The sequence below is a fragment of the Eucyclogobius newberryi genome, unplaced genomic scaffold, assembly GCF_026437365.1.
Source record: "Eucyclogobius newberryi isolate DKJ021-1_F unplaced genomic scaffold, fEucNew1.0.hap1 SCAF_11, whole genome shotgun sequence".
Lineage (NCBI taxonomy): Eukaryota > Metazoa > Chordata > Actinopteri > Gobiiformes > Gobiidae > Eucyclogobius > Eucyclogobius newberryi.
The window spans coordinates 11,676,418-11,702,249 of record NW_027315735.1 but is presented as its reverse complement, the minus strand read 5'-3'; the positions used below and the strand labels follow the sequence as shown (position 1 = coordinate 11,702,249).

The window sequence follows — 25,832 nt, the reverse complement described above, 5'->3', positions numbered from 1 at the left end:
TCCAAGATGTTTATAACACATGAGATTATTCAGCAACGCCTTGACAGGGATGACTAATGAGGCCAAAGAGTTCTTTTGGGGTCTCCCCACGTAGATTTAAATCCTGAGAGTAATGGCTTCTTCTGCTCAAGTGTGTGATGGGATTTTGTTTACTTTGCCAGTGCCCCATTTTTAAGCCTATGGCTTTTGATTTCTTTCGATCGATCGATCGATCTTTGCAAAGTAAATAAGTATTCAACTGCGGACTCTTGGTTGACATTGCCATCCCTCTGAACTTTAGAAGCATGCGCTTTGGCCTCAAAACTCCTCCTACTTTTGGCGGCAGGAAAAAAAGGCTACAACCCATACACACGCACAAGAAAAGGTTCCGATGGCGCTGTGTTACGTTATAGAAGAAACGCTCAAATAAGCTCTATTTTCAGAATCAAAAAGGTTTTCTGGCAATTGTCAGTGAACAAAATTCCCAAACTACAAGCGTACTTGGGTGGTAAGGTGCAGCATAGCATTTTAGCCTAAGTCCAAGATGTTTATAACACATGAGATTATTCAGCAACGCCTTGACAGGGATGACTAATGAGGCCAAAGAGTTCTTTTGGGGTCTCCCCACGTAGATTTAAATCCTGAGAGTAATGGCTTCTTCTGCTCAAGTGTGTGATGGGATTGTGTTTACTTTGCCAGTGCCCCATTTTTAAGCCTATGGCTTTTGATTTCTTTCGATCGATCGATCGATCTTTGCAAAGTAAATAAGTATTCAACTGCGGACTCTTGGTTGACATTGCCATCCCTCTGAACTTTAGAAGCATGCGCTTTGGCCTCAAAACTCCTCCTACTTTTGGCGGCAGGAAAAAAAGGCTACAACCCATACACACGCACAAGAAAAGGTTCCGATGGCGCTGTGTTACGTTATAGAAGAAACGCTCAAATAAGCTCTATTTTCAGAATCAAAAAGGTTTTCTGGCAATTGTCAGTGAACAAAATTCCCAAACTACAAGCGTACTTGGGTGGTAAGGTGCAGCATAGCATTTTAGCCTAAGTCCAAGATGTTTATAACACATGAGATTATTCAGCAACGCCTTGACAGGGATGACTAATGAGGCCAAAGAGTTCTTTTGGGGTCTCCCCACGTAGATTTAAATCCTGAGAGTAATGGCTTCTTCTGCTCAAGTGTGTGATGGGATTTTGTTTACTTTGCCAGTGCCCCATTTTTAAGCCTATGGCTTTTGATTTCTTTCGATCGATCGATCGATCTTTGCAAAGTAAATAAGTATTCAACTGCGGACTCTTGGTTGACATTGCCATCCCTCTGAACTTTAGAAGCATGCGCTTTGGCCTCAAAACTCCTCCTACTTTTGGCGGCAGGAAAAAAAGGCTACAACCCATACACACGCACAAGAAAAGGTTCCGATGGCGCTGTGTTACGTTATAGAAGAAACGCTCAAATAAGCTCTATTTTCAGAATCAAAAAGGTTTTCTGGCAATTGTCAGTGAACAAAATTCCCAAACTACAAGCGTACTTGGGTGGTAAGGAGCAGCATAGCATTTTAGCCTAAGTCCAAGATGTTTATAACACATGAGATTATTCAGCAACGCCTTGACAGGGATGACTAATGAGGCCAAAGAGTTCTTTTGGGGTCTCCCCACGTAGATTTAAATCCTGAGAGTAATGGCTTCTTCTGCTCAAGTGTGTGATGGGATTGTGTTTACTTTGCCAGTGCCCCATTTTTAAGCCTATGGCTTTTGATTTCTTTCGATCGATCGATCGATCTTTGCAAAGTAAATAAGTATTCAACTGCGGACTCTTGGTTGACATTGCCATCCCTCTGAACTTTAGAAGCATGCGCTTTGGCCTCAAAACTCCTCCTACTTTTGGCGGCAGGAAAAAAAGGCTACAACCCATACACACGCACAAGAAAAGGTTCCGATGGCGCTGTGTTACGTTATAGAAGAAACGCTCAAATAAGCTCTATTTTCAGAATCAAAAAGGTTTTCTGGCAATTGTCAGTGAACAAAATTCCCAAACTACAAGCGTACTTGGGTGGTAAGGTGCAGCATAGCATTTTAGCCTAAGTCCAAGATGTTTATAACACATGAGATTATTCAGCAACGCCTTGACAGGGATGACTAATGAGGCCAAAGAGTTCTTTTGGGGTCTCCATACGTAGATTTAAATCCTGAGAGTAATGGCTTCTTCTGCTCAAGTGTGTGATGGGATTTTGTTTACTTTGCCAGTGCCCCATTTTTAAGCCTATGGCTTTTGATTTCTTTCGATCGATCGATCGATCTTTGCAAAGTAAATAAGTATTCAACTGCGGACTCTTGGTTGACATTGCCATCCCTCTGAACTTTAGAAGCATGCGCTTTGGCCTCAAAACTCCTCCTACTTTTGGCGGCAGGAAAAAAAGGCTACAACCCATACACACGCACAAGAAAAGGTTCCGATGGCGCTGTGTTACGTTATAGAAGAAACGCTCAAATAAGCTCTATTTTCAGAATCAAAAAGGTTTTCTGGCAATTGTCAGTGAACAAAATTCCCAAACTACAAGCGTACTTGGGTGGTAAGGTGCAGCATAGCATTTTAGCCTAAGTCCAAGATGTTTATAACACATGAGATTATTCAGCAACGCCTTGACAGGGATGACTAATGAGGCCAAAGAGTTCTTTTGGGGTCTCCCCACGTAGATTTAAATCCTGAGAGTAATGGCTTCTTCTGCTCAAGTGTGTGATGGGATTTTGTTTACTTTGCCAGTGCCCCATTTTTAAGCCTATGGCTTTTGATTTCTTTCGATCGATCGATCGATCTTTGCAAAGTAAATAAGTATTCAACTGCGGACTCTTGGTTGACATTGCCATCCCTCTGAACTTTAGAAGCATGCGCTTTGGCCTCAAAACTCCTCCTACTTTTGGCGGCAGGAAAAAAAGGCTACAACCCATACACACGCACAAGAAAAGGTTCCGATGGCGCTGTGTTACGTTATAGAAGAAACGCTCAAATAAGCTCTATTTTCAGAATCAAAAAGGTTTTCTGGCAATTGTCAGTGAACAAAATTCCCAAACTACAAGCGTACTTGGGTGGTAAGGTGCAGCATAGCATTTTAGCCTAAGTCCAAGATGTTTATAACACATGAGATTATTCAGCAACGCCTTGACAGGGATGACTAATGAGGCCAAAGAGTTCTTTTGGGGTCTCCCCACGTAGATTTAAATCCTGAGAGTAATGGCTTCTTCTGCTCAAGTGTGTGATGGGATTTTGTTTACTTTGCCAGTGCCCCATTTTTAAGCCTATGGCTTTTGATTTCTTTCGATCGATCGATCGATCTTTGCAAAGTAAATAAGTATTCAACTGCGGACTCTTGGTTGACATTGCCATCCCTCTGAACTTTAGAAGCATGCGCTTTGGCCTCAAAACTCCTCCTACTTTTGGCGGCAGGAAAAAAAGGCTACAACCCATACACACGCACAAGAAAAGGTTCCGATGGCGCTGTGTTACGTTATAGAAGAAACGCTCAAATAAGCTCTATTTTCAGAATCAAAAAGGTTTTCTGGCAATTGTCAGTGAACAAAATTCCCAAACTACAAGCGTACTTGGGTGGTAAGGTGCAGCATAGCATTTTAGCCTAAGTCCAAGATGTTTATAACACATGAGATTATTCAGCAACGCCTTGACAGGGATGACTAATGAGGCCAAAGAGTTCTTTTGGGGTCTCCCCACGTAGATTTAAATCCTGAGAGTAATGGCTTCTTCTGCTCAAGTGTGTGATGGGATTTTGTTTACTTTGCCAGTGCCCCATTTTTAAGCCTATGGCTTTTGATTTCTTTCGATCGATCGATCGATCTTTGCAAAGTAAATAAGTATTCAACTGCGGACTCTTGATTGACATTGCCATCCATCTGAACTTCAGAAGCATGCGCTTTGGCCTCAAAACTCCTCCTACTTTTGGCGGCAGGAAAAAAAGGCTAAAACCCATACACACGCACAAGAAAAGGTTCCCGTAAGCAGCTAATGAGTTGTTGGACTAGAATTCCATTGGGAATTTCCCGCGCAGGTTCGAATCCTGCCAACAACGTGGTTCATGTTGTTCCCGTACGGGCCCCTGCTGGCAGGCCATTTGGCGGTAGTAAAGAATCCCTGGTTGGCTTTTGACCAGGGCCAGATTTAGAATATGTATTTTATGAAAGCTAAACTCAAACGGAAGCGCTGCCGACAGACATCACACAGCCCTGCTCTTGACGTTCGGCATGCGAACTGGCAGCGGTGGGATTTAAACCCACGCCTCCGAAGAGACTGGAACCTAAATCCAGCGCCTTAGACCACTCGGCCACGCTACCTGTTGCTCAGTTGGACAAGAAATGCGACCAGCGAAACCGTGCAAAAAAAGGCGTTTCTATGATAGTAATTATCTTCAAACCATGTTCCGTGTGCATGGAACTTTAGATATCAATTACAGGCGCCGATTTGCGACACGGCACTGCGGAATCATGTGTCCTTGCGATGGTGGTATAGTGGTAAGCATAGCTGCCTTCCAAGTAGTTGACCCGGGTTCGATTCCCGGCCATCGCATGCTGTACTTTTGAGTTATACATGTGTATATGCAGTTTCATTCACAACTAAAGCTCTCAGAGGGCAATGGCCAAACTGTCAAACAGTTGAGTATTAGAGCATTTGAACTAATCCTCTTGGCAGATCGCATGATTGCGGAGTGACAGGTATGAAACAGCCCCATAACATGAATGAGTGAATGCTGTTCACCCACTATAACAAGAATCAACAAAGTACATGACGCTGACGTGAAGTTGAACACGCAACTTTCTGATCTGGAGTCAGACGCGCTACCGTTGCGCCACAGAGGCAGCCCGAGTGGTCCGGTCCGATGGCGCTGTGTTACGTTATAGAAGAAACGCTCAAATAAGCTCTATTTTCAGAATCAAAAAGGTTTTCTGGCAATTGTCAGTGAACAAAATTCCCAAACTACAAGCGTACTTGGGTGGTAAGGTGCAGCATAGCATTTTAGCCTAAGTCCAAGATGTTTATAACACATGAGATTATTCAGCAACGCCTTGACAGGGATGACTAATGAGGCCAAAGAGTTCTTTTGGGGTCTCCCCACGTAGATTTAAATCCTGAGAGTAATGGCTTCTTCTGCTCAAGTGTGTGATGGGATTTTGTTTACTTTGCCAGTGCCCCATTTTTAAGCCTATGGCTTTTGATTTCTTTCGATCGATCGATCGATCTTTGCAAAGTAAATAAGTATTCAACTGCGGACTCTTGGTTGACATTGCCATCCCTCTGAACTTTAGAAGCATGCGCTTTGGCCTCAAAACTCCTCCTACTTTTGGCGGCAGGAAAAAAAGGCTACAACCCATACACACGCACAAGAAAAGGTTCCGATGGCGCTGTGTTACGTTATAGAAGAAACGCTCAAATAAGCTCTATTTTCAGAATCAAAAAGGTTTTCTGGCAATTGTCAGTGAACAAAATTCCCAAACTACAAGCGTACTTGGGTGGTAAGGAGCAGCATAGCATTTTAGCCTAAGTCCAAGATGTTTATAACACATGAGATTATTCAGCAACGCCTTGACAGGGATGACTAATGAGGCCAAAGAGTTCTTTTGGGGTCTCCCCACGTAGATTTAAATCCTGAGAGTAATGGCTTCTTCTGCTCAAGTGTGTGATGGGATTTTGTTTACTTTGCCAGTGCCCCATTTTTAAGCCTATGGCTTTTGATTTCTTTCGATCGATCGATCGATCTTTGCAAAGTAAATAAGTATTCAACTGCGGACTCTTGGTTGACATTGCCATCCCTCTGAACTTTAGAAGCATGCGCTTTGGCCTCAAAACTCCTCCTACTTTTGGCGGCAGGAAAAAAAGGCTACAACCCATACACACGCACAAGAAAAGGTTCCGATGGCGCTGTGTTACGTTATAGAAGAAACGCTCAAATAAGCTCTATTTTCAGAATCAAAAAGGTTTTCTGGCAATTGTCAGTGAACAAAATTCCCAAACTACAAGCGTACTTGGGTGGTAAGGTGCAGCATAGCATTTTAGCCTAAGTCCAAGATGTTTATAACACATGAGATTATTCAGCAACGCCTTGACAGGGATGACTAATGAGGCCAAAGAGTTCTTTTGGGGTCTCCCCACGTAGATTTAAATCCTGAGAGTAATGGCTTCTTCTGCTCAAGTGTGTGATGGGATTGTGTTTACTTTGCCAGTGCCCCATTTTTAAGCCTATGGCTTTTGATTTCTTTCGATCGATCGATCGATCTTTGCAAAGTAAATAAGTATTCAACTGCGGACTCTTGGTTGACATTGCCATCCCTCTGAACTTTAGAAGCATGCGCTTTGGCCTCAAAACTCCTCCTACTTTTGGCGGCAGGAAAAAAAGGCTACAACCCATACACACGCACAAGAAAAGGTTCCGATGGCGCTGTGTTACGTTATAGAAGAAACGCTCAAATAAGCTCTATTTTCAGAATCAAAAAGGTTTTCTGGCAATTGTCAGTGAACAAAATTCCCAAACTACAAGCGTACTTGGGTGGTAAGGTGCAGCATAGCATTTTAGCCTAAGTCCAAGATGTTTATAACACATGAGATTATTCAGCAACGCCTTGACAGGGATGACTAATGAGGCCAAAGAGTTCTTTTGGGGTCTCCCCACGTAGATTTAAATCCTGAGAGTAATGGCTTCTTCTGCTCAAGTGTGTGATGGGATTTTGTTTACTTTGCCAGTGCCCCATTTTTAAGCCTATGGCTTTTGATTTCTTTCGATCGATCGATCGATCTTTGCAAAGTAAATAAGTATTCAACTGCGGACTCTTGGTTGACATTGCCATCCCTCTGAACTTTAGAAGCATGCGCTTTGGCCTCAAAACTCCTCCTACTTTTGGCGGCAGGAAAAAAAGGCTACAACCCATACACACGCACAAGAAAAGGTTCCGATGGCGCTGTGTTACGTTATAGAAGAAACGCTCAAATAAGCTCTATTTTCAGAATCAAAAAGGTTTTCTGGCAATTGTCAGTGAACAAAATTCCCAAACTACAAGCGTACTTGGGTGGTAAGGTGCAGCATAGCATTTTAGCCTAAGTCCAAGATGTTTATAACACATGAGATTATTCAGCAACGCCTTGACAGGGATGACTAATGAGGCCAAAGAGTTCTTTTGGGGTCTCCCCACGTAGATTTAAATCCTGAGAGTAATGGCTTCTTCTGCTCAAGTGTGTGATGGGATTGTGTTTACTTTGACAGTGCCCCATTTTTAAGCCTATGGCTTTTGATTTCTTTCGATCGATCGATCTTTGCAAAGTAAATAAGTATTCAACTGCGGACTCTTGGTTGACATTGCCATCCCTCTGAACTTTAGAAGCATGCGCTTTGGCCTCAAAACTCCTCCTACTTTTGGCGGCAGGAAAAAAAGGCTACAACCCATACACACGCACAAGAAAAGGTTCCGATGGCGCTGTGTTACGTTATAGAAGAAACGCTCAAATAAGCTCTATTTTCAGAATCAAAAAGGTTTTCTGGCAATTGTCAGTGAACAAAATTCCCAAACTACAAGCGTACTTGGGTGGTAAGGTGCAGCATAGCATTTTAGCCTAAGTCCAAGATGTTTATAACACATGAGATTATTCAGCAACGCCTTGACAGGGATGACTAATGAGGCCAAAGAGTTCTTTTGGGGTCTCCCCACGTAGATTTAAATCCTGAGAGTAATGGCTTCTTCTGCTCAAGTGTGTGATGGGATTTTGTTTACTTTGCCAGTGCCCCATTTTTAAGCCTATGGCTTTTGATTTCTTTCGATCGATCGATCGATCTTTGCAAAGTAAATAAGTATTCAACTGCGGACTCTTGGTTGACATTGCCATCCCTCTGAACTTTAGAAGCATGCGCTTTGGCCTCAAAACTCCTCCTACTTTTGGCGGCAGGAAAAAAAGGCTACAACCCATACACACGCACAAGAAAAGGTTCCGATGGCGCTGTGTTACGTTATAGAAGAAACGCTCAAATAAGCTCTATTTTCAGAATCAAAAAGGTTTTCTGGCAATTGTCAGTGAACAAAATTCCCAAACTACAAGCGTACTTGGGTGGTAAGGTGCAGCATAGCATTTTAGCCTAAGTCCAAGATGTTTATAACACATGAGATTATTCAGCAACGCCTTGACAGGGATGACTAATGAGGCCAAAGAGTTCTTTTGGGGTCTCCCCACGTAGATTTAAATCCTGAGAGTAATGGCTTCTTCTGCTCAAGTGTGTGATGGGATTTTGTTTACTTTGCCAGTGCCCCATTTTTAAGCCTATGGCTTTTGATTTCTTTCGATCGATCGATCGATCTTTGCAAAGTAAATAAGTATTCAACTGCGGACTCTTGGTTGACATTGCCATCCCTCTGAACTTTAGAAGCATGCGCTTTGGCCTCAAAACTCCTCCTACTTTTGGCGGCAGGAAAAAAAGGCTACAACCCATACACACGCACAAGAAAAGGTTCCGATGGCGCTGTGTTACGTTATGGAAGAAACGCTCAAATAAGCTCTATTTTCAGAATCAAAAAGGTTTTCTGGCAATTGTCAGTGAACAAAATTCCCAAACTACAAGCGTACTTGGGTGGTAAGGTGCAGCATAGCATTTTAGCCTAAGTCCAAGATGTTTATAACACATGAGATTATTCAGCAACGCCTTGACAGGGATGACTAATGAGGCCAAAGAGTTCTTTTGGGGTCTCCCCACGTAGATTTAAATCCTGAGAGTAATGGCTTCTTCTGCTCAAGTGTGTGATGGGATTGTGTTTACTTTGCCAGTGCCCCATTTTTAAGCCTATGGCTTTTGATTTCTTTCGATCGATCGATCGATCTTTGCAAAGTAAATAAGTATTCAACTGCGGACTCTTGGTTGACATTGCCATCCCTCTGAACTTTAGAAGCATGCGCTTTGGCCTCAAAACTCCTCCTACTTTTGGCGGCAGGAAAAAAAGGCTACAACCCATACACACGCACAAGAAAAGGTTCCGATGGCGCTGTGTTACGTTATGGAAGAAACGCTCAAATAAGCTCTATTTTCAGAATCAAAAAGGTTTTCTGGCAATTGTCAGTGAACAAAATTCCCAAACTACAAGCGTACTTGGGTGGTAAGGTGCAGCATAGCATTTTAGCCTAAGTCCAAGATGTTTATAACACATGAGATTATTCAGCAACGCCTTGACAGGGATGACTAATGAGGCCAAAGAGTTCTTTTGGGGTCTCCCCACGTAGATTTAAATCCTGAGAGTAATGGCTTCTTCTGCTCAAGTGTGTGATGGGATTTTGTTTACTTTGCCAGTGCCCCATTTTTAAGCCTATGGCTTTTGATTTCTTTCGATCGATCGATCGATCTTTGCAAAGTAAATAAGTATTCAACTGCGGACTCTTGGTTGACATTGCCATCCCTCTGAACTTTAGAAGCATGCGCTTTGGCCTCAAAACTCCTCCTACTTTTGGCGGCAGGAAAAAAAGGCTACAACCCATACACACGCACAAGAAAAGGTTCCGATGGCGCTGTGTTACGTTATAGAAGAAACGCTCAAATAAGCTCTATTTTCAGAATCAAAAAGGTTTTCTGGCAATTGTCAGTGAACAAAATTCCCAAACTACAAGCGTACTTGGGTGGTAAGGTGCAGCATAGCATTTTAGCCTAAGTCCAAGATGTTTATAACACATGAGATTATTCAGCAACGCCTTGACAGGGATGACTAATGAGGCCAAAGAGTTCTTTTGGGGTCTCCCCACGTAGATTTAAATCCTGAGAGTAATGGCTTCTTCTGCTCAAGTGTGTGATGGGATTGTGTTTACTTTGCCAGTGCCCCATTTTTAAGCCTATGGCTTTTGATTTCTTTCGATCGATCGATCGATCTTTGCAAAGTAAATAAGTATTCAACTGCGGACTCTTGGTTGACATTGCCATCCCTCTGAACTTTAGAAGCATGCGCTTTGGCCTCAAAACTCCTCCTACTTTTGGCGGCAGGAAAAAAAGGCTACAACCCATACACACGCACAAGAAAAGGTTCCGATGGCGCTGTGTTACGTTATAGAAGAAACGCTCAAATAAGCTCTATTTTCAGAATCAAAAAGGTTTTCTGGCAATTGTCAGTGAACAAAATTCCCAAACTACAAGCGTACTTGGGTGGTAAGGTGCAGCATAGCATTTTAGCCTAAGTCCAAGATGTTTATAACACATGAGATTATTCAGCAACGCCTTGACAGGGATGACTAATGAGGCCAAAGAGTTCTTTTGGGGTCTCCCCACGTAGATTTAAATCCTGAGAGTAATGGCTTCTTCTGCTCAAGTGTGTGATGGGATTTTGTTTACTTTGCCAGTGCCCCATTTTTAAGCCTATGGCTTTTGATTTCTTTCGATCGATCGATCGATCTTTGCAAAGTAAATAAGTATTCAACTGCGGACTCTTGGTTGACATTGCCATCCCTCTGAACTTTAGAAGCATGCGCTTTGGCCTCAAAACTCCTCCTACTTTTGGCGGCAGGAAAAAAAGGCTACAACCCATACACACGCACAAGAAAAGGTTCCGATGGCGCTGTGTTACGTTATAGAAGAAACGCTCAAATAAGCTCTATTTTCAGAATCAAAAAGGTTTTCTGGCAATTGTCAGTGAACAAAATTCCCAAACTACAAGCGTACTTGGGTGGTAAGGTGCAGCATAGCATTTTAGCCTAAGTCCAAGATGTTTATAACACATGAGATTATTCAGCAACGCCTTGACAGGGATGACTAATGAGGCCAAAGAGTTCTTTTGGGGTCTCCCCACGTAGATTTAAATCCTGAGAGTAATGGCTTCTTCTGCTCAAGTGTGTGATGGGATTTTGTTTACTTTGCCAGTGCCCCATTTTTAAGCCTATGGCTTTTGATTTCTTTCGATCGATCGATCGATCTTTGCAAAGTAAATAAGTATTCAACTGCGGACTCTTGGTTGACATTGCCATCCCTCTGAACTTTAGAAGCATGCGCTTTGGCCTCAAAACTCCTCCTACTTTTGGCGGCAGGAAAAAAAGGCTACAACCCATACACACGCACAAGAAAAGGTTCCGATGGCGCTGTGTTACGTTATAGAAGAAACGCTCAAATAAGCTCTATTTTCAGAATCAAAAAGGTTTTCTGGCAATTGTCAGTGAACAAAATTCCCAAACTACAAGCGTACTTGGGTGGTAAGGTGCAGCATAGCATTTTAGCCTAAGTCCAAGATGTTTATAACACATGAGATTATTCAGCAACGCCTTGACAGGGATGACTAATGAGGCCAAAGAGTTCTTTTGGGGTCTCCCCACGTAGATTTAAATCCTGAGAGTAATGGCTTCTTCTGCTCAAGTGTGTGATGGGATTTTGTTTACTTTGCCAGTGCCCCATTTTTAAGCCTATGGCTTTTGATTTCTTTCGATCGATCGATCGATCTTTGCAAAGTAAATAAGTATTCAACTGCGGACTCTTGATTGACATTGCCATCCATCTGAACTTCAGAAGCATGCGCTTTGGCCTCAAAACTCCTCCTACTTTTGGCGGCAGGAAAAAAAGGCTAAAACCCATACACACGCACAAGAAAAGGTTCCCGTAAGCAGCTAATGAGTTGTTGGACTAGAATTCCATTGGGAATTTCCCGCGCAGGTTCGAATCCTGCCAACAACGTGGTTCATGTTGTTCCCGTACGGGCCCCTGCTGGCAGGCCATTTGGCGGAAGTAAAGAATCCCTGGTTGGCTTTTGACCAGGGCCAGATTTAGAATATGTATTTTATGAAAGCTAAACTCAAACGGAAGCGCTGCCGACAGACATCACACAGCCCTGCTCTTGACGTTCGGCATGCGAACTGGCAGCGGTGGGATTTAAACCCACGCCTCCGAAGAGACTGGAACCTAAATCCAGCGCCTTAGACCACTCGGCCACGCTACCTGTTGCTCAGTTGGACAAGAAATGCGACCAGCGAAACCGTGCAAAAAAAGGCGTTTCTATGATAGTAATTATCTTCAAACCATGTTCCGTGTGCATGGAACTTTAGATATCAATTACAGGCGCCGATTTGCGACACGGCACTGCGAAATCATGTGTCCTTGCGATGGTGGTATAGTGGTAAGCATAGCTGCCTTCCAAGCAGTTGACCCGGGTTCGATTCCCGGCCATCGCATGCTGTACTTTTGAGTTATACATGTGTATATGCAGTTTCATTCACAACTAAAGCTCTCAGAGGGCAATGGCCAAACTGTCAAACAGTTGAGTATTAGAGCATTTGAACTAATCCTCTTGGCAGATCGCATGATTGCGGAGTGACAGGTATGAAACAGCCCCATAACATGAATGAGTGAATGCTGTTCACCCACTATAACAAGAATCAACAAAGTACATGACGCTGACGTGAAGTTGAACACGCAACTTTCTGATCTGGAGTCAGACGCGCTACCGTTGCGCCACAGAGGCAGCCCGAGTGGTCCGGTCCGATGGCGCTGTGTTACGTTATAGAAGAAACGCTCAAATAAGCTCTATTTTCAGAATCAAAAAGGTTTTCTGGCAATTGTCAGTGAACAAAATTCCCAAACTACAAGCGTACTTGGGTGGTAAGGTGCAGCATAGCATTTTAGCCTAAGTCCAAGATGTTTATAACACATGAGATTATTCAGCAACGCCTTGACAGGGATGACTAATGAGGCCAAAGAGTTCTTTTGGGGTCTCCCCACGTAGATTTAAATCCTGAGAGTAATGGCTTCTTCTGCTCAAGTGTGTGATGGGATTTTGTTTACTTTGCCAGTGCCCCATTTTTAAGCCTATGGCTTTTGATTTCTTTCGATCGATCGATCGATCTTTGCAAAGTAAATAAGTATTCAACTGCGGACTCTTGGTTGACATTGCCATCCCTCTGAACTTTAGAAGCATGCGCTTTGGCCTCAAAACTCCTCCTACTTTTGGCGGCAGGAAAAAAAGGCTACAACCCATACACACGCACAAGAAAAGGTTCCGATGGCGCTGTGTTACGTTATAGAAGAAACGCTCAAATAAGCTCTATTTTCAGAATCAAAAAGGTTTTCTGGCAATTGTCAGTGAACAAAATTCCCAAACTACAAGCGTACTTGGGTGGTAAGGAGCAGCATAGCATTTTAGCCTAAGTCCAAGATGTTTATAACACATGAGATTATTCAGCAACGCCTTGACAGGGATGACTAATGAGGCCAAAGAGTTCTTTTGGGGTCTCCCCACGTAGATTTAAATCCTGAGAGTAATGGCTTCTTCTGCTCAAGTGTGTGATGGGATTTTGTTTACTTTGCCAGTGCCCCATTTTTAAGCCTATGGCTTTTGATTTCTTTCGATCGATCGATCGATCTTTGCAAAGTAAATAAGTATTCAACTGCGGACTCTTGGTTGACATTGCCATCCCTCTGAACTTTAGAAGCATGCGCTTTGGCCTCAAAACTCCTCCTACTTTTGGCGGCAGGAAAAAAAGGCTACAACCCATACACACGCACAAGAAAAGGTTCCGATGGCGCTGTGTTACGTTATAGAAGAAACGCTCAAATAAGCTCTATTTTCAGAATCAAAAAGGTTTTCTGGCAATTGTCAGTGAACAAAATTCCCAAACTACAAGCGTACTTGGGTGGTAAGGAGCAGCATAGCATTTTAGCCTAAGTCCAAGATGTTTATAACACATGAGATTATTCAGCAACGCCTTGACAGGGATGACTAATGAGGCCAAAGAGTTCTTTTGGGGTCTCCCCACGTAGATTTAAATCCTGAGAGTAATGGCTTCTTCTGCTCAAGTGTGTGATGGGATTGTGTTTACTTTGCCAGTGCCCCATTTTTAAGCCTATGGCTTTTGATTTCTTTCGATCGATCGATCGATCTTTGCAAAGTAAATAAGTATTCAACTGCGGACTCTTGGTTGACATTGCCATCCCTCTGAACTTTAGAAGCATGCGCTTTGGCCTCAAAACTCCTCCTACTTTTGGCGGCAGGAAAAAAAGGCTACAACCCATACACACGCACAAGAAAAGGTTCCGATGGCGCTGTGTTACGTTATGGAAGAAACGCTCAAATAAGCTCTATTTTCAGAATCAAAAAGGTTTTCTGGCAATTGTCAGTGAACAAAATTCCCAAACTACAAGCGTACTTGGGTGGTAAGGTGCAGCATAGCATTTTAGCCTAAGTCCAAGATGTTTATAACACATGAGATTATTCAGCAACGCCTTGACAGGGATGACTAATGAGGCCAAAGAGTTCTTTTGGGGTCTCCCCACGTAGATTTAAATCCTGAGAGTAATGGCTTCTTCTGCTCAAGTGTGTGATGGGATTTTGTTTACTTTGCCAGTGCCCCATTTTTAAGCCTATGGCTTTTGATTTCTTTCGATCGATCGATCGATCTTTGCAAAGTAAATAAGTATTCAACTGCGGACTCTTGGTTGACATTGCCATCCCTCTGAACTTTAGAAGCATGCGCTTTGGCCTCAAAACTCCTCCTACTTTTGGCGGCAGGAAAAAAAGGCTACAACCCATACACACGCACAAGAAAAGGTTCCGATGGCGCTGTGTTACGTTATAGAAGAAACGCTCAAATAAGCTCTATTTTCAGAATCAAAAAGGTTTTCTGGCAATTGTCAGTGAACAAAATTCCCAAACTACAAGCGTACTTGGGTGGTAAGGTGCAGCATAGCATTTTAGCCTAAGTCCAAGATGTTTATAACACATGAGATTATTCAGCAACGCCTTGACAGGGATGACTAATGAGGCCAAAGAGTTCTTTTGGGGTCTCCCCACGTAGATTTAAATCCTGAGAGTAATGGCTTCTTCTGCTCAAGTGTGTGATGGGATTGTGTTTACTTTGCCAGTGCCCCATTTTTAAGCCTATGGCTTTTGATTTCTTTCGATCGATCGATCGATCTTTGCAAAGTAAATAAGTATTCAACTGCGGACTCTTGGTTGACATTGCCATCCCTCTGAACTTTAGAAGCATGCGCTTTGGCCTCAAAACTCCTCCTACTTTTGGCGGCAGGAAAAAAAGGCTACAACCCATACACACGCACAAGAAAAGGTTCCGATGGCGCTGTGTTACGTTATAGAAGAAACGCTCAAATAAGCTCTATTTTCAGAATCAAAAAGGTTTTCTGGCAATTGTCAGTGAACAAAATTCCCAAACTACAAGCGTACTTGGGTGGTAAGGTGCAGCATAGCATTTTAGCCTAAGTCCAAGATGTTTATAACACATGAGATTATTCAGCAACGCCTTGACAGGGATGACTAATGAGGCCAAAGAGTTCTTTTGGGGTCTCCCCACGTAGATTTAAATCCTGAGAGTAATAGCTTCTTCTGCTCAAGTGTGTGATGGGATTTTGTTTACTTTGCCAGTGCCCCATTTTTAAGCTTATGGCTTTTGATTTCTTTCGATCGATCGATCGATCTTTGCAAAGTAAATAAGTATTCAACTGCGGACTCTTGGTTGACATTGCCATCCCTCTGAACTTTAGAAGCATGCGCTTTGGCCTCAAAACTCCTCCTACTTTTGGCGGCAGGAAAAAAAGGCTACAACCCATACACACGCACAAGAAAAGGTTCCGATGGCGCTGTGTTACGTTATAGAAGAAACGCTCAAATAAGCTCTATTTTCAGAATCAAAAAGGTTTTCTGGCAATTGTCAGTGAACAAAATTCCCAAACTACAAGCGTACTTGGGTGGTAAGGAGCAGCATAGCATTTTAGCCTAAGTCCAAGATGTTTATAACACATGAGATTATTCAGCAACGCCTTGACAGGGATGACTAATGAGGCCAAAGAGTTCTTTTGGGGTCTCCCCACGTAGATTTAAATCCTGAGAGTAATGGCTTCTTCTGCTCAAGAGTGTGATGGGATTTTGTTTACTTTGCCAGTGCCCCATTTTTAAGCCTATGGCTTTTGATTTCTTTCGATCGATCGATCTTTGCAAAGTAAATAAGTATTCAACTGCGGACTCTTGATTGACATTGCCATCCATCTGAACTTCAGAAGCATGCGCTTTGGCCTCAAAACTCCTCCTACTTTTGGCGGCAGGAAAAAAAGGCTAAAACCCATACACACGCACAAGAAAAGGTTCCCGTAAGCAGCTAATGAGTTGTTGGACTAGAATTCCATTGGGAATTTCCCGCGCAGGTTCGAATCCTGCCAACAACGTGGTTCATGTTGTTCCCGTACGGGCCCCTGCTGGCAGGCCATTTGGCGGAAGTAAAGAATCCCTGGTTGGCTTTTGACCAGGGCCAGATTTAGAATATGTATTTTATGAAAGCTAAACTCAAACGGAAGCGCTGCCGACAGACATCACACAGCCCTGCTCTTGACGTTCGGCATGCGAACTGGCAGCGGTGGGATTTAAACCCACGCCTCCGAAGAGACTGGAACCTAAATCCAGCGCCTTAGACCACTCGGCCACGCTACCTGTTGCTCAGTTGGACAAGAAATGCGACCAGCGAAACCGTGCAAAAAAAGGCGTTTCTATGATAGTAATTATCTTCAAACCATGTTCCGTGTGCATGGAACTTTAGATATCAATTACAGGCGCCGATTTGCGACACGGCACTGCGAAATCATGTGTCCTTGCGATGGTGGTATAGTGGTAAGCATAGCTGCCTTCCAAGCAGTTGACCCGGGTTCGATTCCCGGCCATCGCATGCTGTACTTTTGAGTTATACATGTGTATATGCAGTTTCATTCACAACTAAAGCTCTCAGAGGGCAATGGCCAAACTGTCAAACAGTTGAGTATTAGAGCATTTGAACTAATCCTCTTGGCAGATCGCATGATTGCGGAGTGACAGGTATGAAACAGCCCCATAACATGAATGAGTGAATGCTGTTCACCCACTATAACAAGAATCAACAAAGTACATGACGCTGACGTGAAGTTGAACACGCAACTTTCTGATCTGGAGTCAGACGCGCTACCGTTGCGCCACAGAGGCAGCCCGAGTGGTCCGGTCCGATGGCGCTGTGTTACGTTATAGAAGAAACGCTCAAATAAGCTCTATTTTCAGAATCAAAAAGGTTTTCTGGCAATTGTCAGTGAACAAAATTCCCAAACTACAAGCGTACTTGGGTGGTAAGGTGCAGCATAGCATTTTAGCCTAAGTCCAAGATGTTTATAACACATGAGATTATTCAGCAACGCCTTGACAGGGATGACTAATGAGGCCAAAGAGTTCTTTTGGGGTCTCCCCACGTAGATTTAAATCCTGAGAGTAATGGCTTCTTCTGCTCAAGTGTGTGATGGGATTTTGTTTACTTTGCCAGTGCCCCATTTTTAAGCCTATGGCTTTTGATTTCTTTCGATCGATCGATCGATCTTTGCAAAGTAAATAAGTATTCAACTGCGGACTCTTGGTTGACATTGCCATCCCTCTGAACTTTAGAAGCATGCGCTTTGGCCTCAAAACTCCTCCTACTTTTGGCGGCAGGAAAAAAAGGCTACAACCCATACACACGCACAAGAAAAGGTTCCGATGGCGCTGTGTTACGTTATAGAAGAAACGCTCAAATAAGCTCTATTTTCAGAATCAAAAAGGTTTTCTGGCAATTGTCAGTGAACAAAATTCCCAAACTACAAGCGTACTTGGGTGGTAAGGAGCAGCATAGCATTTTAGCCTAAGTCCAAGATGTTTATAACACATGAGATTATTCAGCAACGCCTTGACAGGGATGACTAATGAGGCCAAAGAGTTCTTTTGGGGTCTCCCCACGTAGATTTAAATCCTGAGAGTAATGGCTTCTTCTGCTCAAGTGTGTGATGGGATTTTGTTTACTTTGCCAGTGCCCCATTTTTAAGCCTATGGCTTTTGATTTCTTTCGATCGATCGATCGATCTTTGCAAAGTAAATAAGTATTCAACTGCGGACTCTTGGTTGACATTGCCATCCCTCTGAACTTTAGAAGCATGCGCTTTGGCCTCAAAACTCCTCCTACTTTTGGCGGCAGGAAAAAAAGGCTACAACCCATACACACGCACAAGAAAAGGTTCCGATGGCGCTGTGTTACGTTATAGAAGAAACGCTCAAATAAGCTCTATTTTCAGAATCAAAAAGGTTTTCTGGCAATTGTCAGTGAACAAAATTCCCAAACTACAAGCGTACTTGGGTGGTAAGGAGCAGCATAGCATTTTAGCCTAAGTCCAAGATGTTTATAACACATGAGATTATTCAGCAACGCCTTGACAGGGATGACTAATGAGGCCAAAGAGTTCTTTTGGGGTCTCCCCACGTAGATTTAAATCCTGAGAGTAATGGCTTCTTCTGCTCAAGTGTGTGATGGGATTGTGTTTACTTTGCCAGTGCCCCATTTTTAAGCCTATGGCTTTTGATTTCTTTCGATCGATCGATCGATCTTTGCAAAGTAAATAAGTATTCAACTGCGGACTCTTGGTTGACATTGCCATCCCTCTGAACTTTAGAAGCATGCGCTTTGGCCTCAAAACTCCTCCTACTTTTGGCGGCAGGAAAAAAAGGCTACAACCCATACACACGCACAAGAAAAGGTTCCGATGGCGCTGTGTTACGTTATGGAAGAAACGCTCAAATAAGCTCTATTTTCAGAATCAAAAAGGTTTTCTGGCAATTGTCAGTGAACAAAATTCCCAAACTACAAGCGTACTTGGGTGGTAAGGTGCAGCATAGCATTTTAGCCTAAGTCCAAGATGTTTATAACACATGAGATTATTCAGCAACGCCTTGACAGGGATGACTAATGAGGCCAAAGAGTTCTTTTGGGGTCTCCCCACGTAGATTTAAATCCTGAGAGTAATGGCTTCTTCTGCTCAAGTGTGTGATGGGATTTTGTTTACTTTGCCAGTGCCCCATTTTTAAGCCTATGGCTTTTGATTTCTTTCGATCGATCGATCGATCTTTGCAAAGTAAATAAGTATTCAACTGCGGACTCTTAGTTGACATTGCCATCCCTCTGAACTTTAGAAGCATGCGCTTTGGCCTCAAAACTCCTCCTACTTTTGGCGGCAGGAAAAAAAGGCTACAACCCATACACACGCACAAGAAAAGGTTCCGATGGCGCTGTGTTACGTTATAGAAGAAACGCTCAAATAAGCTCTATTTTCAGAATCAAAAAGGTTTTCTGGCAATTGTCAGTGAACAAAATTCCCAAACTACAAGCGTACTTGGGTGGTAAGGAGCAGCATAGCATTTTAGCCTAAGTCCAAGATGTTTATAACACATGAGATTATTCAGCAACGCCTTGACAGGGATGACTAATGAGGCCAAAGAGTTCTTTTGGGGTCTCCCCACGTAGATTTAAATCCTGAGAGTAATGGCTTCTTCTGCTCAAGTGTGTGATGGGATTGTGTTTACTTTGCCAGTGCCCCATTTTTAAGCCTATGGCTTTTGATTTCTTTCGATCGATCGATCGATCTTTGCAAAGTAAATAAGTATTCAACTGCGGACTCTTGGTTGACATTGCCATCCCTCTGAACTTTAGAAGCATGCGCTTTGGCCTCAAAACTCCTCCTACTTTTGGCGGCAGGAAAAAAAGGCTACAACCCATACACACGCACAAGAAAAGGTTCCGATGGCGCTGTGTTACGTTATGGAAGAAACGCTCAAATAAGCTCTATTTTCAGAATCAAAAAGGTTTTCTGGCAATTGTCAGTGAACAAAATTCCCAAACTACAAGCGTACTTGGGTGGTAAGGTGCAGCATAGCATTTTAGCCTAAGTCCAAGATGTTTATAACACATGAGATTATTCAGCAACGCCTTGACAGGGATGACTAATGAGGCCAAAGAGTTCTTTTGGGGTCTCCCCACGTAGATTTAAATCCTGAGAGTAATGGCTTCTTCTGCTCAAGTGTGTGATGGGATTTTGTTTACTTTGCCAGTGCCCCATTTTTAAGCCTATGGCTTTTGATTTCTTTCGATCGATCGATCGATCTTTGCAAAGTAAATAAGTATTCAACTGCGGACTCTTGGTTGACATTGCCATCCCTCTGAACTTTAGAAGCATGCGCTTTGGCCTCAAAACTCCTCCTACTTTTGGCGGCAGGAAAAAAAGGCTACAACCCATACACACGCACAAGAAAAGGTTCCGATGGCGCTGTGTTACGTTATAGAAGAAACGCTCAAATAAGCTCTATTTTCAGAATCAAAAAGGTTTTCTGGCAATTGTCAGTGAACAAAATTCCCAAACTACAAGCGTACTTGGGTGGTAAGGTGCAGCATAGCATTTTAGCCTAAGTCCAAGATGTTTATAACACATGAGATTATTCAGCAACGCCTTGACAGGGATGACTAATGAGGCCAAAGAGTTCTTTTGGGGTCTCCCCACGTAGATTTAAATCCTGAGAGTAATGGCTTCTTCTGCTCAAGTGTGTGATGGGATTGTGTTTACTTTGCCAGTGCCCCATTTTTAAGCCTATGGCTTTTGATTTCTTTCGATCGATCGATCGATCTTTGCAAAGTAAATAAGTATTCAACTGCGGACTCTTGGTTGACATTGCCATCCCTCTGAACTTTAGAAGCATGCGCTTTGGCCTCAAAACTCCTCCTACTTTTGGCGGCAGGAAAAAAAGGCTACAACCCATACACACGCACAAGAAAAGGTTCCGATGGCGCTGTGTTACGTTATAGAAGAAACGCTCAAATAAGCTCTATTTTCAGAATCAAAAAGGTTTTCTGGCAATTGTCAGTGAACAAAATTCCCAAACTACAAGCGTACTTGGGTGGTAAGGTGCAGCATAGCATTTTAGCCTAAGTCCAAGATGTTTATAACACATGAGATTATTCAGCAACGCCTTGACAGGGATGACTAATGAGGCCAAAGAGTTCTTTTGGGGTCTCCCCACGTAGATTTAAATCCTGAGAGTAATAGCTTCTTCTGCTCAAGTGTGTGATGGGATTTTGTTTACTTTGCCAGTGCCCCATTTTTAAGCTTATGGCTTTTGATTTCTTTCGATCGATCGATCGATCTTTGCAAAGTAAATAAGTATTCAACTGCGGACTCTTGGTTGACATTGCCATCCCTCTGAACTTTAGAAGCATGCGCTTTGGCCTCAAAACTCCTCCTACTTTTGGCGGCAGGAAAAAAAGGCTACAACCCATACACACGCACAAGAAAAGGTTCCGATGGCGCTGTGTTACGTTATAGAAGAAACGCTCAAATAAGCTCTATTTTCAGAATCAAAAAGGTTTTCTGGCAATTGTCAGTGAACAAAATTCCCAAACTACAAGCGTACTTGGGTGGTAAGGAGCAGCATAGCATTTTAGCCTAAGTCCAAGATGTTTATAACACATGAGATTATTCAGCAACGCCTTGACAGGGATGACTAATGAGGCCAAAGAGTTCTTTTGGGGTCTCCCCACGTAGATTTAAATCCTGAGAGTAATGGCTTCTTCTGCTCAAGAGTGTGATGGGATTTTGTTTACTTTGCCAGTGCCCCATTTTTAAGCCTATGGCTTTTGATTTCTTTCGATCGATCGATCTTTGCAAAGTAAATAAGTATTCAACTGCGGACTCTTGATTGACATTGCCATCCATCTGAACTTCAGAAGCATGCGCTTTGGCCTCAAAACTCCTCCTACTTTTGGCGGCAGGAAAAAAAGGCTAAAACCCATACACACGCACAAGAAAAGGTTCCCGTAAGCAGCTAATGAGTTGTTGGACTAGAATTCCATTGGGAATTTCCCGCGCAGGTTCGAATCCTGCCAACAACGTGGTTCATGTTGTTCCCGTACGGGCCCCTGCTGGCAGGCCATTTGGCGGAAGTAAAGAATCCCTGGTTGGCTTTTGACCAGGGCCAGATTTAGAATATGTATTTTATGAAAGCTAAACTCAAACGGAAGCGCTGCCGACAGACATCACACAGCCCTGCTCTTGACGTTCGGCATGCGAACTGGCAGCGGTGGGATTTAAACCCACGCCTCCGAAGAGACTGGAACCTAAATCCAGCGCCTTAGACCACTCGGCCACGCTACCTGTTGCTCAGTTGGACAAGAAATGCGACCAGCGAAACCGTGCAAAAAAAGGCGTTTCTATGATAGTAATTATCTTCAAACCATGTTCCGTGTGCATGGAACTTTAGATATCAATTACAGGCGCCGATTTGCGACACGGCACTGCGAAATCATGTGTCCTTGCGATGGTGGTATAGTGGTAAGCATAGCTGCCTTCCAAGCAGTTGACCCGGGTTCGATTCCCGGCCATCGCATGCTGTACTTTTGAGTTATACATGTGTATATGCAGTTTCATTCACAACTAAAGCTCTCAGAGGGCAATGGCCAAACTGTCAAACAGTTGAGTATTAGAGCATTTGAACTAATCCTCTTGGCAGATCGCATGATTGCGGAGTGACAGGTATGAAACAGCCCCATAACATGAATGAGTGAATGCTGTTCACCCACTATAACAAGAATCAACAAAGTACATGACGCTGACGTGAAGTTGAACACGCAACTTTCTGATCTGGAGTCAGACGCGCTACCGTTGCGCCACAGAGGCAGCCCGAGTGGTCCGGTCCGATGGCGCTGTGTTACGTTATAGAAGAAACGCTCAAATAAGCTCTATTTTCAGAATCAAAAAGGTTTTCTGGCAATTGTCAGTGAACAAAATTCCCAAACTACAAGCGTACTTGGGTGGTAAGGTGCAGCATAGCATTTTAGCCTAAGTCCAAGATGTTTATAACACATGAGATTATTCAGCAACGCCTTGACAGGGATGACTAATGAGGCCAAAGAGTTCTTTTGGGGTCTCCCCACGTAGATTTAAATCCTGAGAGTAATGGCTTCTTCTGCTCAAGTGTGTGATGGGATTTTGTTTACTTTGCCAGTGCCCCATTTTTAAGCCTATGGCTTTTGATTTCTTTCGATCGATCGATCGATCTTTGCAAAGTAAATAAGTATTCAACTGCGGACTCTTGGTTGACATTGCCATCCCTCTGAACTTTAGAAGCATGCGCTTTGGCCTCAAAACTCCTCCTACTTTTGGCGGCAGGAAAAAAAGGCTACAACCCATACACACGCACAAGAAAAGGTTCCGATGGCGCTGTGTTACGTTATAGAAGAAACGCTCAAATAAGCTCTATTTTCAGAATCAAAAAGGTTTTCTGGCAATTGTCAGTGAACAAAATTCCCAAACTACAAGCGTACTTGGGTGGTAAGGAGCAGCATAGCATTTTAGCCTAAGTCCAAGATGTTTATAACACATGAGATTATTCAGCAACGCCTTGACAGGGATGACTAATGAGGCCAAAGAGTTCTTTTGGGGTCTCCCCACGTAGATTTAAATCCTGAGAGTAATGGCTTCTTCTGCTCAAGTGTGTGATGGGATTTTGTTTACTTTGCCAGTGCCCCATTTTTAAGCCTATGGCTTTTGATTTCTTTCGATCGATCGATCGATCTTTGCAAAGTAAATAAGTATTCAACTGCGGACTCTTGGTTGACATTGCCATCCCTCTGAACTTTAGAAGCATGCGCTTTGGCCTCAAAACTCCCCCTACTTTTGGCGGCAGGAAAAAAAGGCTACAACCCATACACACGCACAAGAAAAGGTTCCGATGGCGCTGTGTTACGTTATAGAAGAAACGCTCAAATAAGCTCTATTTTCAGAATCAAAAAGGTTTTCTGGCAATTGTCAGTGAACAAAATTCCCAAACTACAAGCGTACTTGGGTGGTAAGGAGCAGCATAGCATTTTAGCCTAAGTCCAAGATGTTTATAACACATGAGATTATTCAGCAACGCCTTGACAGGGATGACTAATGAGGCCAAAGAGTTCTTTTGGGGTCTCCCCACGTAGATTTAAATCCTGAGAGTAATGGCTTCTTCTGCTCAAGTGTGTGATGGGATTGTGTTTACTTTGCCAGTGCCCCATTTTTAAGCCTATGGCTTTTGATTTCTTTCGATCGATCGATCGATCTTTGCAAAGTAAATAAGTATTCAACTGCGGACTCTTGGTTGACATTGCCATCCCTCTGAACTTTAGAAGCATGCGCTTTGGCCTCAAAACTCCTCCTACTTTTGGCGGCAGGAAAAAAAGGCTACAACCCATACACACGCACAAGAAAAGGTTCCGATGGCGCTGTGTTACGTTATGGAAGAAACGCTCAAATAAGCTCTATTTTCAGAATCAAAAAGGTTTTCTGGCAATTGTCAGTGAACAAAATTCCCAAACTACAAGCGTACTTGGGTGGTAAGGTGCAGCATAGCATTTTAGCCTAAGTCCAAGATGTTTATAACACATGAGATTATTCAGCAACGCCTTGACAGGGATGACTAATGAGGCCAAAGAGTTCTTTTGGGGTCTCCCCACGTAGATTTAAATCCTGAGAGTAATGGCTTCTTCTGCTCAAGTGTGTGATGGGATTTTGTTTACTTTGCCAGTGCCCCATTTTTAAGCCTATGGCTTTTGATTTCTTTCGATCGATCGATCGATCTTTGCAAAGTAAATAAGTATTCAACTGCGGACTCTTGGTTGACATTGCCATCCCTCTGAACTTTAGAAGCATGCGCTTTGGCCTCAAAACTCCTCCTACTTTTGGCGGCAGGAAAAAAAGGCTACAACCCATACACACGCACAAGAAAAGGTTCCGATGGCGCTGTGTTACGTTATAGAAGAAACGCTCAAATAAGCTCTATTTTCAGAATCAAAAAGGTTTTCTGGCAATTGTCAGTGAACAAAATTCCCAAACTACAAGCGTACTTGGGTGGTAAGGTGCAGCATAGCATTTTAGCCTAAGTCCAAGATGTTTATAACACATGAGATTATTCAGCAACGCCTTGACAGGGATGACTAATGAGGCCAAAGAGTTCTTTTGGGGTCTCCCCACGTAGATTTAAATCCTGAGAGTAATGGCTTCTTCTGCTCAAGTGTGTGATGGGATTGTGTTTACTTTGCCAGTGCCCCATTTTTAAGCCTATGGCTTTTGATTTCTTTCGATCGATCGATCGATCTTTGCAAAGTAAATAAGTATTCAACTGCGGACTCTTGGTTGACATTGCCATCCCTCTGAACTTTAGAAGCATGCGCTTTGGCCTCAAAACTCCTCCTACTTTTGGCGGCAGGAAAAAAAGGCTACAACCCATACACACGCAGAAGAAAAGGTTCCGATGGCGCTGTGTTACGTTATAGAAGAAACGCTCAAATAAGCTCTATTTTCAGAATCAAAAAGGTTTTCTGGCAATTGTCAGTGAACAAAATTCCCAAACTACAAGCGTACTTGGGTGGTAAGGAGCAGCATAGCATTTTAGCCTAAGTCCAAGATGTTTATAACACATGAGATTATTCAGCAACGCCTTGACAGGGATGACTAATGAGGCCAAAGAGTTCTTTTGGGGTCTCCCCACGTAGATTTAAATCCTGAGAGTAATGGCTTCTTCTGCTCAAGTGTGTGATGGGATTTTGTTTACTTTGCCAGTGCCCCATTTTTAAGCCTATGGCTTTTGATTTCTTTCGATCGATCGATCGATCGATCTTTGCAAAGTAAATAAGTATTCAACTGCGGACTCTTGATTGACATTGCCATCCCTCTGAACTTCAGAAGCATGCGCTTTGGCCTCAAAACTCCTCCTACTTTTGGCGGCAGGAAAAAAAGGCTACAACCCATACACACGCACAAGAAAAGGTTCCCGTAAGCACCTAATGAGTTGTTGTGGCCGAGTGGTTAAGGCGATGGACTAGAAATCCATTGGGAATTTCCCGCGCAGGTTTGAATCCTGCCAACAACGTGGTTCATGTTGTTCCCGTACAGGCCCCTGCTGGCAGGCCATTTGGCGGAAGTAAAGAATCCCTGGTTGGCTTTTGACCAGGGCCAGATTTAGAATAAGTATTTTATGAAAGCTAAACTCAAACGGAAGCGCTGCCGACAGAC

General features: G+C 43.2%; 9 non-coding genes across 9 annotated transcripts; 5 read left to right on the top strand and 4 right to left on the bottom strand.

Annotated features, from left to right (window-relative positions):
- Positions 1-4,244: 4,244 nt before the first annotated feature.
- trnal-uag (transfer RNA leucine (anticodon UAG)) lies at positions 4,245-4,326 on the bottom strand. Its single transcript has one exon. It is a non-coding gene; the product is annotated as a tRNA-Leu (tRNA).
- Positions 4,327-4,486: 160 nt separating this feature from the next.
- Positions 4,487-4,558, top strand: trnag-ucc (transfer RNA glycine (anticodon UCC)). Its single transcript has one exon. It is a non-coding gene; the product is annotated as a tRNA-Gly (tRNA).
- A 7,282-nt stretch (positions 4,559-11,840) lies between these two features.
- Positions 11,841-11,922, bottom strand: trnal-uag (transfer RNA leucine (anticodon UAG)). The gene has a single exon. It is a non-coding gene; the product is annotated as a tRNA-Leu (tRNA).
- Positions 11,923-12,082: 160 nt separating this feature from the next.
- trnag-ucc (transfer RNA glycine (anticodon UCC)) lies at positions 12,083-12,154 on the top strand. Its single transcript has one exon. It is a non-coding gene; the product is annotated as a tRNA-Gly (tRNA).
- A 4,180-nt stretch (positions 12,155-16,334) lies between these two features.
- Positions 16,335-16,416, bottom strand: trnal-uag (transfer RNA leucine (anticodon UAG)). The gene has a single exon. It is a non-coding gene; the product is annotated as a tRNA-Leu (tRNA).
- Positions 16,417-16,576: 160 nt separating this feature from the next.
- On the top strand, positions 16,577-16,648 carry trnag-ucc (transfer RNA glycine (anticodon UCC)). Its single transcript has one exon. It is a non-coding gene; the product is annotated as a tRNA-Gly (tRNA).
- A 5,214-nt stretch (positions 16,649-21,862) lies between these two features.
- Positions 21,863-21,944, bottom strand: trnal-uag (transfer RNA leucine (anticodon UAG)). Its single transcript has one exon. It is a non-coding gene; the product is annotated as a tRNA-Leu (tRNA).
- A 160-nt stretch (positions 21,945-22,104) lies between these two features.
- On the top strand, positions 22,105-22,176 carry trnag-ucc (transfer RNA glycine (anticodon UCC)). Its single transcript has one exon. It is a non-coding gene; the product is annotated as a tRNA-Gly (tRNA).
- Positions 22,177-25,607: 3,431 nt separating this feature from the next.
- On the top strand, positions 25,608-25,689 carry trnas-aga (transfer RNA serine (anticodon AGA)). The gene has a single exon. It is a non-coding gene; the product is annotated as a tRNA-Ser (tRNA).
- The last annotated feature ends 143 nt before the right edge of the window (positions 25,690-25,832 follow it).